Source organism: Centroberyx affinis, unplaced genomic scaffold (genome assembly GCF_046629955.1).
Source record: "Centroberyx affinis isolate AG114_WGS23_722 - 3 ecotype Tasmania unplaced genomic scaffold, CSIRO-AGI_Caff_v1 ptg000213l_1, whole genome shotgun sequence".
NCBI classification, from domain to species: domain Eukaryota; kingdom Metazoa; phylum Chordata; class Actinopteri; order Beryciformes; family Berycidae; genus Centroberyx; species Centroberyx affinis.
Genome location: NW_027278904.1, coordinates 328,978 through 342,957, shown reverse-complemented (window position 1 = coordinate 342,957; position 13,980 = coordinate 328,978).

Here is a 13,980-nt window from a genome sequence, read left to right as displayed (position 1 = left end):
CTTGAGGATGCTCGAAACAGGTCATTCGTAAAGTATGAATTCAGAGAGGGGAGGCATCAGAGAAAGGTTATCATTTATGCCACATGGAATTGAACTGAGGAGACAAAAGGGGTGGACTGCACCTAGCTATCGGACTGTAAACACACAAATCAATTCATTAGCAGGAGTAATCGACAGGGGGTTTCAGCGCTTGGACCAGTATCACATAGTAATTTTCATCGCCACTGTTCCTTACATAATGAGCCATGCAGCAAATCCTCAAATGATTTTAACACTCAGGTGTCAAGTGTTGAATATTTTTACTGGTGTGGCTGTGGCAGCACATGGTCAAACTCAATTATAACCCACTGTGGCGCTACATTAATGCAGAGCAAGGAGCAGCATTTCACAGATTCATTATGTTACTGTTTACTCAACTGTGATTCAAGCAGTTAATACTCTTTAATGGTCAACAATACATCTACCTTTACATACTAATCACTGCCAAGCCAACATTGCACGGGATACAAGAGTCTTACAGATTTGCAGCATTGGATGGCCAAAACATGAATCTAGGTGAGAGTTATGTGATTTAGACCTGGGGACTTGTTAACTTTTTAACCAGTTCCCATATTGGGTGGAGTCATGGATAAACCCATTGCACCGAAGGGCTGTTGGAGCACTTCATCCATTGCCCGTATGGAGGTCAGCTTTAAGACACCTACTGCCTCACCCTGGGCCTCTGATATCTAATCAATAAATAATCTGTGACTGGCTCTGCACTACCAATCCTCCATCCATCACCCACTGGGCTGCCTTTATCATTCTGTGAATTTATAGGCCACTGCCTGCATGCTAAACTATAAGTTTGAATTTCCTCTCAAATCCTCATAGTGATTCCTTCGATTCATCATATATGAGGACAGATTGTGGAAGCTAAAAAGATGGACTTCTCTGAATAGACTTTTCAACAATTTTTTTTTTCAACAATACCCATGGCAGCAACACTCATGCAGAATAAACAATGGATTTTTTTTTACATTCAAATTAAAAAATGGTCTTAGTGTCATTGTTCTGCATCATGCACTTGTCTCTTGACCTTATCTCTGCCTGTTCTTGCCAAATGGACAAAGCAACAGCACACTCATGCATCCTGTCACCAAGCGCCACACATAATTAGACTGTTTCTTTCATGTGTGAGGTGGATTCTGCTCCAAAAGCCCCCAGCTAAACATGCTGTAATGAAGATTTGAGAGCCATGAGACTGAGCTAAGGGAAAGTTGATCTTATTTGCTTTAGCGTATTCTCTCTCTCTCTCTCTGTCATCACTTATTCTCACACTTCTCTTTTTCTCCAATCCACCCTGCTCTCTCTCATTGCCTTCACCCCTTCTGGTCTAATCCCTCCCTTTCTATTTCACCTGCTCACATGCTCTGATCAGCCTCTCCCCTATCTGCGTATACAGAGCCGGTGTAGCTGGGCAGTGGGAGGAGGCACAGACAGAGGCAGGATCCAGAGGTCATTTTACAAGTGTAGCTGCTAATTAACAGGAATGGGATGATTCATTTCAAAGGGAGATGGTGTGGACACACAATACAACCAACCATTTCATCTTGTAATTTTTTTCCCCTTGCCCAGTGTTGCTTCCCTTTCAAAAGTGCTACAAAACACTTGATCGCTTCTATTTCCATGGGCACAGACACCTCTCCCCAGTAGATTAGCTCATTTCTGAGAGTGAATGCCTCTCGGACAAATCCACCCAATTTTCTCATACCAGAGATGACATTTAATTCCACATGTGCGGCAGCTAATGCTCTAACAGTTTTCACCATTCATTATACTTAATGGCCTCCACAAACTCAGGGCTCTTAATGTGAGGCCTTGGTAAAAGAATCACGAAATACTTCCAACATGTTAAGTAGTGTTGAGCGTGTGTATGGGCCCCTATGCAATCTCTTCTTAGTCACGAAGACATCATCAAAATCTCCCGGTATTTCCAACCACTTAGATTACTTTCTAATCTTATCTGTGACATTGCATTCCATTAATTTAGAAGGATGTATTATTTGGTTATCAGAATAATAATAAAAAGATTGATATCTAGCTGAATAGGGAGGTGGAATACCTTCTTCACTATAAAATCACCCTTCCTAGAATATGGCTTCTGTCATGGTTAGGATAACATAACCTCCAGCTAAAATGTTTTAACTGAAGTTCCAATCAATAATTCAACCATGCAAGCACCCATCCTCATCACATGCCTATCAAGAAGCTGAAATATAATTCAGTCTTATTTGAATGAGAGGCGAGTGTGCCTGCGTGTATGTGTGTGTGTGTGTGTGTGTGTGTGGGGGGGTGCATATGAAAATAGGAAAAGTAGAGGTGTCTCGTTACAGGTGATGATATTGCAGCCCAGATTGATGCCATAGTTCTATATCTGCTGAGGAGTCAATGACATGGCTGCCGGTACGAATCAAGCTCACAGCTGTCAGAAAACTGGAGAGCGGCTCCGTTTGTGTTTGTCTCAGATTTGAGCCTGGTGGGTAGATTTTTTTTATTTTTTTTTTAATGCAAAATTGAACAACAGTGGGTTCCTAGATATATTGAAAATGTTTATTTATGTAATGTGTTTGTGTGTATGAGGGAGAAATGAGAAAAAGGGTGGAAGATGGGAAGAGAGAGGGAGAGATGAGTTTCTATGAGATGACAGAGAGGGAAATAAGCAGGGGCCAATTTGAGGAGGGATGCGAAGGGATGGCAACACAACAAACACAGAATATGTTTTGGATTCTCTTTGTTAACCGTAGATTTTGGGGGAGAAGCGACGGGAAACGTTTCAGTTTCCCACCATCAACCCTGTCAAACTGGCTGTATGGGTATGGTTCATGCCTTTCATTGAGAATTTGCATTACATCAAGTCCCCCTGCACATTGAGTACAGTGAGCTACCAGACAGGTAATGGATCTCATCAATACCCCTCATTCACCTTCAAATAGAAACCCATTAGCAGGAGGAAATATTGGATTTGAATGTGGAAGGAGACAGTTGTTCTGGTGAGGCTGAACAAAGGTATCTGGAAGGTCTGCTGACTGATCAAGGACCCAGGCGGGGAACACATGTCTTCTTTATCCCTTCACACCGCGTTTCACACTTGTGGGCATCTCACAACGAGTGGAGGTCAACCTTAATGGCATCAAGAAATAAAAACGGTGTCTCTTGTTATTCCAAGGAATCTGTCTCTCACTTGCCTCCGCCATAGGCCACATTTCATTAGTCCCATCAGCAAGGTAATTCAGAATAAAATATGGAGGCTAAATTACAGTGCGTGAGAAGCCTGATAATCTAGTCACAATGCTGACACATCTAGGCTAGCTTGAGGACCGGTTAATGAAGAAAAAGGAAATCTAAATGAGACAGGTGTGCACACACACTGTCAAATTATCTCCAAAGTACGGATTCATTTTTTGCTGTGGCGCATGCTGGGTCACTGCACGACACGGACTGGTGAAGTTCACGGTCTGTTTTTGTACGACACAAAAAAAATTGAATAGCGATTTTACCCAATTGATATCAATATTGTCACCAAAAGGCTTTGGCTCAGATGTCTGGGTTATGCCTTGAGGTCACATATTAATGCACAGGTGTTCAAATCAAAACACTTCAGATCTGACGGTCAGAGGTATGAATAGAAATGTGTGAAACGGTGTGCTGCTTTCCTGTGATACTTGACAGCAGTGTATTAGATCAACCAGGGTATTAGTCATCTTTCACTGACAAATCTAATACAATAAACCTCTTGACAACTGAGATATTAGTGAGGCTCCAGAGAAACAAAGCCACCATGACATATCAACTTCATACTGTATCACCTAGAATAATGGACAGCTTCTGCTTTAGAGAAGTGGTTGGAATTGAAATCATCTCTTGGACTATGTACCCTATTACTCTAACTTAATACATGTGTCTGAGTGGGTGTCCAGTAAATGCTGCTAAGTGAAAATGACTGTGATTTGGTGCTTGGTTGAATATTATGAAGTCAAACACCCACACAGCTGGAACAGCTGTTTACAGATATATCATTGCTAAGGTTCCACCTTTCACTTCTCTCTGATTCACTGAGATGATGGATAGCATGTATCCTACCATGTCTCTCCAGGTGAACCAAATTGAATACACACATTGGAATAAAACATGGGGATTCGCTGGATTGTGTCTGTCAAATAACGTGCAAAATGTCTGTGTATGTATGTCACAGAGGAGGAGGCTCCAAAAGGCATATGCTGGGGAGGAGAAAGTGCTAAATCATCAGATAGTGCAAATGTAAAGATAATGAGAAAGCAATAGGGACCAAGATGGAAAGCAGGTGGAGTAAATTAGAGAAAATAAGTGATTTTTAAAATGTATGTATTTATTTATTTTTGTCAGGAAGAGAGAGTGCAATTAAGGCATTATGAGAGGACTGTGTTCATGAATAAAATAGATGTGAGGGTAATCAATTGTATTATCTATCTATCTATCTATCTATCTACCTATCTATCTATCTATCTATCTATCTATCTATCTATCTATCTATCTATCTATCTATCTATCTATCATACTTAACTAAACTTGACAATGTTTTATTTTCAGTTTAATCTACAACTGGCTTTATTACCAACAACCTAAATACTGATAAAGAATGCAGTGAGTAACTTAGTCAAAGAACAAAGTCTTCACAGCGAGAGCTGTGCTGCAGATCTGTGCCAGTAGACTTTTTATGTTTATAGTTTCGCAAACGTTTATCAGGTGAACAGGAAGGAAAGCCGCAGAGGGAAGGTAGTCATGGGAGAGAGAGTTCTGCAAAAAGTCATTTTGGCAGGTAGTGAATATTTTATGCTGAGCAAGGCCAAAAGTTTTGGATGAGGAAGAGACAAGCAGATATGCATAATAATGATTCTCTCTCCATGATGTACAAATCTATGGGGAGGAATAGAAATCATTCCTCCGACTTGTGGTCCACCGGCATCTGATGTATTGCATTGTGTGATGCAAGCAGCAGGTGTGAGTGAGAGACAGTCAGCTTCATTCAAGATATGAAAACAATGTACAGGTCAATGGGTGCTGCTGGGAATTCTGGGTCCCCCGGCAAGACGTGACACCATGTTTGTTCTTCCTTCTTCTTCCTTTTGGGGAATGGAAGTTATTGAGAAGCATGGCATGTTTAGATGACTAATGATATTAAGTATTAAGAGGTGACTTGACAACAGTTGTGGATTTAGAATATTCATAGTGTTATTCTTATAATCCCTGACAATTATCACACCTACAATATGCAAATCCTGACAAAATATTGCGACAACAGGCCCATATTTGATACCACACATATCACAAAAATCTTTTGTGTTGGGATGTCTTGTCAAATACACTACTGTTTATGACAGCCTTGGCTGGATACTTATCCCATGATGACTATTAATGCTGTTGTTGCTTTAGAAAGCAAAATGTTGTGGCAATTTTATTCATGCCTTTGGGGAGCTCATTTTATTATTGCTATGAAAGAGTACTAACACAATTTCTTTTAGACTAACTGAATCATTGTAGCTGCAAGCTGACTGAATTGTGGGGTCAAAATGGCCAAAAATGGCACATATTCATGACTTTAGACTGTTCAGTAAATCATTCTTTGGTGATTTACAGTTACTTCCTTAAAAAGTATAAATACCACTCTGTTATGCCTTATACCTGGTTTGCAGTATATTTTTTTTATTTTTATAACCATGGGTTAAAATAGATGTGGTTATCACCAAGTGATAACTTCCAAGAGATCCAGTGACTTCTGTATACATTTGACAGATACAGTATATCAGAGGAAACTGAATATGTGTTACGGCCGTGGCCGTACCCCCAGAAGATTCCCTAGTGTTTCCTTGTGTTTCCCCTTCCCTGTGTTCCCAGTGCTCCCCTGTCTGTCTCTCTCTCTCTGTCTATGTTTTGTTGGTGTGTGTATTGGCGTGGGCGTGGTCTCCCTTCCTCGTTCTCCTGGCTCCCGGCTCTGCTCATCCTGCACACCTGTCTGCAATCGGCTCATCACCTCTCCCAGTCTGCTCACCTGCCTCTCATCAGCTCATCTGCCTGCAGTATATCTACCCCGGCTCGTCAACCATTCTTCACCAGATTGTTGTTTCAACCACAGTGGTAGTTACGCTTCAAGGCCAAATCTAGAAATCCTAGTGACTTTGTCTCTTTGTGTTTCCTGTGACCAGTGGTGGAAGAAGTACTCTGATCCTTTACTTAAGTAAAAGTACCAATACAGCAATGTAAAAATACTCCATTACAAGTAAAAGTCCTGCATGAAAAATCCTACTTAAGTAAAAGTACATAAGTATTAGCAGCAAAATGTAGTTAAAGTATTAAAGTAAAAGTAGTGGTTTGGTCCCTCTGACTGATATTTTATTGTATATGACATCATTAGATTATTAATACTGAAGCATCAGTGTGTAAGCAGCATGTTACTGTTGTAGCTGCTGGAGGTGGAGCTAGTTTGAACTACTTTATATACAGTTAGCTAGTTTAGTCCAGTGGTTCCCAACCTAGGGCTCGGGCCCCTCCAAAGGGTCACCAGATAATTCTGAGTGGTCATGAGATGATTAATGGGAGAGGAAAGAAGAAAAAACAAAGTTCTGATACACAAATCTGTTTTCAGTTTTTGGACTTTTTCTCTAATCTTTGATTTTTGCTGAAATATTGGATCATTTGAACATTTATTGAAATGAAACCATGTGAGGTTTAGAGGGAAAAATCACTATTTGGTGGAGCTGTTAACAACTCATAGACATCTGAAATGTGACCCGACTACACACTGCTTCTTATAAGACGTCAAAAGCCAAAAAGGTTGGAAACCACTGGTTTAATCTTTAGCAATGTGTTGTAATTTAAAAGCTTGTTATATTATCCATTGTGTCAAATCTCCATCTGAAAAGTAACTAAAGCTGTCAAATAAATGTAGTGGAGTAGAAAGTACAATATTTCCCTCTGAAATGTAGTGGAGTGGAAGTATAAAGTAGCATCAAATGGAAATACTCAAGTAAAGTACAAGTATCTCAAAATTGTACTTAAGTACAGTACTTGAGTAAATGTACTTAGTTAGTTTCCACCACTGCCTGTGACTAACCAGCCTCTCTTATCCCAGGACCATCACCCGCCTGCCTGTCTTCCTGCTTGTCTCCTGCCTGCCTGCCTGCCTGCCTGCCTGCCTGCCTGCCTGCAACCTCCTAACCTCCAAGCTCCCCCTGCCTGCCACGCTTCCCCTCATCCCATGTTCACGCCAAGCCCCGCTCCTCCCTTACAATAAAACCTTTTCCTTACCCACACCACCCTGTCCGTGTCCTGCGTTTGGGTCCCACCTGTGTTCCTAACAATATGCAAAGTTTATTGTTACAGCAATCACCAATATGCCTATAATGTTTATTAGTTTCATTACTTTTATTAGTTTATTACTTTTTTGTTTCATAAGGCATGGTTAACCACTAAAACTACTGTATATTTGGTTATAAAACATTATAAAACTTTTAATTTTTTTTTATTTACTCCTTTAATTTTCAAGCTTGCACAAATCAGATGTAAGATCCTTTCAGTCCTTTAAGTTTACATACAACAGAAAGTTAACATTGCTTCCACTTTTTTCTGTGAAAACCCAAACTGGGTTGTTTGGCTTAGGTTTAGTTCTAAACCGCAGACATTACATACAAAGTAAAGTTAACATTCCCTGCACGTCGACTATTGTGAACCCAGATAAGGTGATTTGGTTTGCATTCATGTCTAGATTCTAGTTTCCAGCAGGCAGCTGTTGAAGTGTAGGAATTCTAAACAAAATTAAAATCTTTTTGCTAGCATCCTAGGCAGTTGTGTTTTTGCAAGTTGGTAATATATGACATTAAAGATGTAGATATGATAATTTTTCAAGATGTAGTTTAAACCACTTTTTCTAAGTAACTTTAGTTAACAAAAATATGAATCTTTTGGGGTAGCTTTGCTGTACGGCAATGTCTTTCTATATGAAGTATACAACATCAGAAAGTATAAATGGTATAGACTTTACCATTTACAATGTTATAGTAATAAGACACACTAGAAGCTCCATAGTCTTGGTAGCTTGTAAAACTATACTTTGAAAATAACTTCCCCAACAATGAGTACAGCATATTTAAAAGATGAGTTATTAAAATCCACAAAGAAACAAACCACCGATATAAAAATAATTCACTTGGAATCTAGATTTGTAATAAAATAAATAAAAAATACCTCTTTCAATTTAGTGTTTGACATCAGCATTTGTATGTGGCAAATTAATTTGGATATTTCATTTTTGATGATATTGTTGTGCTTTCCCAGAGGTATTTCACATTTGTTGTTTCACAGTTGGTACACAGTTACTAATTCACAAAACAGAAAATCTTGTTCTCAGTAGAACTTGATGTACTAAGCAATTTTTCATATATCTGGCTTGCTTGGGATTGTACGCTGTACTACTCTTTGTCAAGGCAAGGTATTTTAAGGTTGTATACAGGTACAACTGTAAGATTACATTCATCGGAAATACAGTACATGACATACATAAAACATTAGAGATTACTTTACAATAATGCACTCACAAAACATACACTACATCATTGTAAAACCGCCACTGCATACATTTACAGCTGAAAATCTTTGCCCCCCATCTGCAGCTCTTGGGAACACAGTTCGCATCAAGAGGGATACTGACATCAAACAGCATGTGAAAGAGAAGTAACTACATGATTATAACCTTTGCATGCAGATATCATTTGTTATTGTTTCAAGTTTTTCAATTAGAGTGACTTGCGACAGAATGGCATTTTCCTCAGTCAAATGCTGATCCGCGGCTCAGAGGGTAGGAAGCACGGCACAAACATGCAATCTGGTTATAGAAACTAAAGTCTTTGATATGGGTCCCCATGGGCGGCATCAGCTTGAATTCTGAGAGGGGGTTGTATGAATCCTAACAGAAGGCTCCTACTGCAGGGTCAAAGCTACACAGAGAAACGACACGTGCTGAATACATTTGAAATACGCTCTGCTTTGATATTCAGATCAGCCGGTGCCTCTGTTGGGAAGAGCCTTGGGTATTATCATCTAAGTGAGTACATCCATGAAAATGCATGTTGACTTTTTGCACTGACTAAAAGCATACAAGTATGTTGCATACCAACAACTCCACACTCACTTGACTTAATGACTATCATATATGTAACTACAGTATCATTCCAATGCATCAGGGGCATGTGGAAATCCCAGGAACAGGGTATTTAGATAGGAAGAGAGGAGCAAAGAGATGCATAATCCATTCTTGTGTTTGCAACAAATTGATTAGTCCATTCTATGCAACATCCACTGCGGGAACCAGTTGACCGTTGTTAGCAGGGTATTTTTTGACAAAGTTGCAGGGGTTGAGGAAATAATGCGCCAGAGTCACTTCTGTGCTTCGCATCAGTCATTGCTCATGTAAAACAATACCAGTGTCTAAAACTTGGAGAATGTTGGGAAAAGGAACCTTACTTAGCAATCAATAGCATAAACTAGATTAAAAATTCTGGACTCCCCCTTTAATTAGAATTACATCCCATCCCATCTCAAGATTTAATCATTGCACAAAATTAATTATACCACAGAAGCAAGAATATTGTAACCCTAAGGTTATATGGGTGCTAGCCTCTATCTAACTACCAGATAAAACACCAGTGGTTTTAATTATTGATAATTAACCTTATGAAATATGATTCATGCACCCTCCCTCCATCTCTCTCACTCTCTCTCTCTCCTCTTTCTTTCTCATTAACATATCTCTTCTTGATGTTTATAGTGTGTATATAGACCTCCTCATTTTTCACATACTCAGCTACAGCGGTTATTGGTTTCTGCTGTCTTTGACAGAGTAAAGCAGAAGAACCCAGACCTTATCAAGAGCACTTAATCTAATTATCAATTACCATGTCCCGGACAGGATCTGATGCAGCGCTATACGCATAGCTACAGATTTTCTCCATGTTGTATTGAACAGAGAGCTATATCCTCCCTTCCCTCCTGGCATGCTTCTGCGTACAGTGCAGTAATGTCAGCTCAAATCAGTCATATCAGGCCCTACCTCTCATGTTCCCAGTCTAATTTCCATTGTCCGACCCAACCGCCCTGCACTTGAAAGGCTGAGCATGGAGATGTTGCTCTCTCCTTCCTAGGACGTCATTAGAATCCCCTTCAGCCACTCAATCACTAGACCCTCATCAGTGACATGTCCATGTCATCCGCACAGCCAAGACAAGGATATGACTGACAGTTCTCTTAATACATATGTCACACACACACACGCACACACACACACACACACACACACACACACACATATCCACTTACCAATACCGCTCTTTCTTGTCTTTTGAATGCATTCACTTGACTACATGTATGTTCAAACTCTCAGGATTGTCTCTCCCATCACATGTGCATGCGTGTGCACACAGAGCACAGTATCATGTGTGTGTGCTGAATTCATAACCAAAGCGATCACGCCTCCAGGGCTCATCAGCAGGCTAGTGCCTCTTCATACACCCTTTGCCGTTGTGGCCGGCTCGGGTTTGTGATTGTCCTGACAGCTCCATTAAGGAAGAGAAGGTGATTGCATTCTGCTCCACTCCATCAGCATGCATGACTAACCAGGCAGCAGCCAGTGGGAGGGACTTCCTTAAGCTCTTTTCCGCTGTGTTTGTGTCAGTTTTGACACAAAGCCTTCATGTAAGCCGGGCTCCACCATTCACCACTGTCCTATGAGCTGAGGTTGTTAGCGGATAGGGTGTCTCTCATCCCAACAGTGTCGCTACTTCTTCTATTGTTGAGACAATATATCTTCCTTTGGACTGTCACTGGAAACCGTGCAACCTGCCTAGAGGATGTCAGGCTAAAACAATAGAATTTGTGAATAAATGAACATGTTTACTGAATGTGAACAGCTGCAGATTAAAAAAACAAAACAACCAAAAAAACAAAATACTTGCATTTAACAAGTTATTCAACACACAAGTGAAGACACCAGTGAGCTGAGATTGCAGACACATCCTTTGCCATTCTAAAACAAGGGGATACTTGCAGAGGACGCAAGGGGAATTATTAACAAAACATGAAAATGGATCAAATTGAAGGAGTTAACAACTGCTGCATTTGAAGCAAATTGCTTTGGAGGGCTATTTATTCTAATCTGAGTGGTGAATGCACAGTACCAAGATCAGTATTAGACCCAAACAAGACAGATGGAGATCTCCTTAATGTCCCCAGACAGAAAGGGCTCAGAGTAAGGTTTGTCACTTTATGACACCTACATCTGAATGTCTTGGCTCTAGCCTGTGGAATAATGTGATGAATGAAACATCTATGCATGTTGTCAAACTCTATCAAAGTGACAGGCTCCTTCTGAAAATCAGTCAGAAACATGCAACCCACTTGATGGTTTGATCTTTTCATCCGTAAATTAATATTAATTAGATCAACGAGAGGAATTGTCCGCCTGACCTTTTCATCTTCCCACAGATCTTTAGATCCGCGGATCCGCAAAGCTGTGGTCAAATAGCAGGTGAGATTTTCTCTGCTGCTTGATGAATCTCCTGATTGAGGCATTCGAAGAGGATAAATATCTTTGCACACAATGGCTGAGCGGTGAGCTAGGCAGTCACTAACCATTATGCAGGATGTCAAAAACAGCTCAAAGCAGCTAACCAGAATTGTCCTTCCTTCACGAAGGTCAGAAACACACTGTTCAGAAAGCACAGTGAGAGCGTGGTGTTTGTGTGTGTGTGTGTGTGTGTGTGTGTGTGTGTGTGTGTGTGTGGAGGCGGAGGGTTAGCAGGGTTGTTTGTCTGTGGATGTGCCTTGTCTATTTGTATACGGTGCTTACGTGTGCAGTGTCAACCTTGTATGCATTAATATCTTTCTGTTAAACTTATGAGGTCAGTTGATATTCTTCTTAAGGAAATCTCTGTGCCACTGCAGCCGGCGGCATCTTGAAGGTCCCTTGGAAAATTGGATGTTCAGAAATATTTAACAACCAGGTCAGAAAAATGAGATATCTAAATATGATATCATAGGTGTAGATCCATAAGGTCATGTTATAGTTAAAAGTGAATGGTCTGAGAAGCTAGATTTGTTTGAGAATTGAGTCTTGTCTTTAGCCCTTGGCTCCTTTGTTACTCCAAAGAACTACAAATTGTAACTTCAGAAGAAAGCTCGGTTATCTCAGTTGATTTTTGGGCTTTTAGCCATTACTATGTTCCTAGCCACGAAACATTTGCCGTTGTGCAAATCAGATGTGTTAACAACAACACAGTAAGTGTCGGCTGACCAGATGCTATCGTTAGCTAGCTAATTAACAAGCTGACATTATCTACACACAAAATCGATCAGATGTATCAGTGATGAAATGATTAGTCCCCAACCATCGCAAGTATAGAAATGCATTCAGTTGTTCTCAGCTGCTGTTGCCAAAAGCCTCCAATACTGTTTTTTTTGTTTTTATTTTTATATTTGTTTTAAGTACAGCTGCAGTCCACTACCCTTTTATCATTTTTTTTGTGTTTATTGTGTATTGAGACATTGAGGCAGCGAGGGAGACAGGAGAGAATGCTCAGGCAGGATTTGATCCCATGCCAGCGGGGCAAACATGTGGCCCCAGAAGCTCCAGAGAGAACCACTCCACTACTTCTGAGCACATGGCTGCCAGGAGGCGAATTGCATCATCTCAAAGCCCTCTATAGCACTGCAGCCTAAACAAATCAGTCCATGAGAATTACATTAGTGGGTTTATGGTGAGTAGATAAATATTAGCTGTAGAAATCTCTGTTGAACACTGATATAAGTGATACACGTTTTTACATTTTATATATAGTGTTTTGAATTTTACTTGGAAATTGTTGATGAATTCAGATGGTTGTTCTGACAGAACACCTGGAGAGGCCACAGCTCATATTGGTTTTAATTTTTTTTTTTTTAGAATAAAAGCTTTTTTTCCCACATATATCAAATATTGGTACCCATGTGAGCTGTGTGTACTTGAGTTCCTTGATGCAACAGAAGCAGCACAGCCCATAGTGCTTTATTTATTTTTTGTGGGCCAGTGATTTATTTTCCTTACTTTCCTTTTATGCATCTCATTTTGTTTTACTGCTTTCCTCCTTGTTAGGTTTTGCCATTTAGTTGTTCTGTTATCCACTTCAGTCAGGTTTTTGTTTGACACCTTGATATTTTCTTTTTTTTCTCTCTTTTGTTTCCTCTCTTTTTATAGGTAAGATGTTTCGTAAGCCCCTTTGGTTTTTTCTTTAATCTCACTTGCACAATCTGTTATTTTTATCTGTGTTCTTTCTGTTTTATTATTTTTAGATATACAAATAAATTCTAAATCTCTCTTTTAAGTGTATTCAAAAGTGCTGAAACAGTTTCTCTAGTAAGCATCATGACGTAACTTTCTTAAAGTGCTCTCAGGCAGATTTGACAGGAAAGGACACACCGCTATTCAAAATGTTAAATGTATTTAGAAGATTTTATATCCCCATGTGATTCACTGGCCTTATTACTTTTGAATAATTTCAATATTGTTGATAATAAAACTTTATGATAGTAATGATAATAGTTTATTGATTTTGGTAACTTATGCTTACACTACATTACTCTATACAGTGAATGCATTCTACAATAAGCCTCAACAATTTTAGGAATGGCCTTTCTCAAAAGTGTCACCACATTTTCGCCTCACTTTTTTTTTTTTTTTTTAACTAACCCATAGATTACCCATAGAATAACTCCATTTTCAATTCCCACCTTTTCGAGCCAATTACACGGCTGCCCTAATCTCATCAGTCAGGAAGACAGTCAGAGAGACAGCTGTTGGAGTGTTTCATTCTTATCTCTTGTGCTCGCTCTCTTTCTCTCTCTGTCTTTCTCTCCTCCCCTCTCCTCCATCTTCCTCAG